At 37.8% G+C, this 2,489-nt stretch overlaps 1 long non-coding RNA gene across 1 annotated transcript; it reads right to left on the reverse strand.

Moving 5' to 3' along the window:
• Positions 1-236: 236 nt before the first annotated feature.
• On the reverse strand, positions 237-787 carry LOC102759464. Its single transcript, XR_435602.1, has 2 exons — positions 745-787; positions 237-301 (listed from the first exon to the last, which is right to left on the reverse strand). It is a non-coding gene; the product is annotated as an uncharacterized LOC102759464 (long non-coding RNA).
• Positions 788-2,489: the final 1,702 nt, after the last annotated feature.

Consider the following 2,489-nt stretch of genomic DNA (forward strand, 5'->3'; position numbering starts at 1 on the left):
AAATACATCCTGCATATCGGATATTTACATTACAATTCATCACAGTAGGAAGATTACAGTTATGAAGTAGCAACGAAAATAATTTTATGGTTGGGGGTCACCACAACATGAGGACCTGTATTAAAGGGTGGCGGCATTAGGAAGGTTGAATACTCATTCTTGGGACTCTGCTTGAGAGACCAAGCCATCTTCCTGTGAGAAGGCCAAGGCACAGAGAGGGGCATGTATAGGTTCTTCAGTCAACAACCCCACCTCGGCTCCTACTGGACCATCAGCATCAATCACCAGCCATATCAGTGACCTATTTTGGACAAAATCATACAATCATGAAAAAACAATAAATTGTTTTAAACTTCTAAATTTGAGGCAATTAGTTGCACAATAATAAATGATATGATGATAAATATTTATTGTGGACAGTGCGTAAAATCTCTTATTCTCAGAGTTGAATAAGTAGTGTGCTAAGAAGTGCTCCCTCCCTTTCAAATTTAAACTTGTGCAGGAGTAGAGCAACTTCAGGGTCTGTGGCTGGAGTATCTGTCTTCCATTTCACTAGATATTAGTCATTATGAAAATTCAAGTATCCCAGGAGAGGAAGATTTTTAGCTATTACCTACAATTTTACCTTGACTGGAATAAAAATGGGTAAGAATAGATATCAGGCTTTTAATATGCAAGGGAAGCAGAAAATGAAACAGCAGCATCTAATTGAGGAAGAATTGGGAGAAATCAAATTCTACTTACTTCATAAGTTTGTCTAGAGTCTGTCCTATATTCAGTAGCCATTTACATGGAAGACATAATAATCAACAAATTATTTTATTGTATATCCCAGGGTTTTGTGCTTCTATTATGTTTTAGTCTTCCTTTTGAATTATTTCTGTTTGTATTGAATCTATTTATATGTCCATAATTATCGATAAGAAGTAAGATGTGGGATATACAGTAAGTGATTATTCACTCCAACAGCTTTAGGTACCAGAAGTTTGTCATTCAGAGTGGCTGAATTTACTAATTGGTTGCATTTGCTTATCATTAATATATAGATTATTTTCCAGAAACTGTATGGCTAGAGCATTCTTCCCAAGTTGAATAAAGACTACTTTCCATAAATCTTTTTAAAAATTCAGATGATCATCATCTCTAAATTATACAGACATTTAATGATCCACATATTTCAATGATGAACACTATAATTCGTTTTATTTTCAGGGATGTAATAAAACCCTTAAGAGTATCTTTGCATGTCAATACATTATTAGAAAAATCTGCTGTAGTAACTTTTAAGATGTTAGAATCAGAAAATATGTTTTGGGGATATTTATGAGTGGAGAAGTCAAGATATGTGTGTGTGTGTGTATGTGTATACACACACACACACACACACACTAGAGGCCTGGTGCACAACATTTGTACACTGGAGAGTGGGGTCCCTCAGCCCGGCCTGTGCATAGTCCAGGACCCCTCAGGGGATATCCGCCTGCTGGCTTAGGCCCACTCCCCACAGATATCCCCCAAGGAGTCCTTAGCCCTACAGCAGAGGCGAGAGAGGCTTCCGCCATCACTGTTGTGCTAGCCAGCCATAAGCCCGGCTTCTGGCTGAGCAGTGCTCCCCCTATGGGAGTGTACTGACCACTAGGGGGCAGCTCCTATGTTGAGCGTCTGCCTCCTGGTGGTCAATGTGTGTCATAGCGACTGGTCATTTGGCTGTTCAGTCAATATGCATATTAGCCTTTTATTATATAGGATATATATATAAAATCAGCAAATGTTCATGGCTTATTTTCCTGGGTTTGTGCTACTTATGAACTACTTAGTGAGGAGTTGTCTATATTAAAAAAAATCATAAGTAAATTAATACATATATGTGTTTCTGATATTTATTTGAATTGACCAAACTGGTCTTTCTTTCCTTCCTCTTTCTTCCCTTTCACACTCTGGAATTTGCCAAGATGGATCTCTCTGAGGACTCAATTATATCCAAAGAGTGACTTGTGCCCTGGAGGGAAAGAAGTCCAACACACCAGGTTAGTGTAGTTGAAGTTAGGTAGACCCTATGCTCTCTATGCCATCTATCTTAAGAGGTCAAAATTTTGTGACATGGTTATTCGCAGAAGGAAAGAGGAAAACAAACCTAGTTCTTCACATACTACTTAATATGCAGTTTTTAGTAATCTAAAGTTTCCAAGTTAAACTCTCAAAATAGAATTTTTTAACTTCAAATTTATTGGTAGAAAAAGCCATTACCCTGCTACACATATCATTACAAAGCCCAGCTATTCTGGAATGGTGGCACCTACATTCTACATCTGTGCACTCCTTTACTATTGCATTTGTGTGCCTATAGCAGAAAACCTAAATAAATTCCAGGGACTTAAATATATTAGGAAACAGTGTTTCTCACTCAAGAAGTTCAGAGGTAAGCAGTCCAGAACTGGTAGTTTGACCCCTAGAAATGCCATAGGGACCTAGACATAAACAACTTTACT

Source organism: Myotis davidii, unplaced genomic scaffold (assembly GCF_000327345.1).
Source record: "Myotis davidii unplaced genomic scaffold, ASM32734v1 scaffold135, whole genome shotgun sequence".
NCBI classification, from domain to species: Eukaryota; Metazoa; Chordata; class Mammalia; order Chiroptera; family Vespertilionidae; genus Myotis; species Myotis davidii.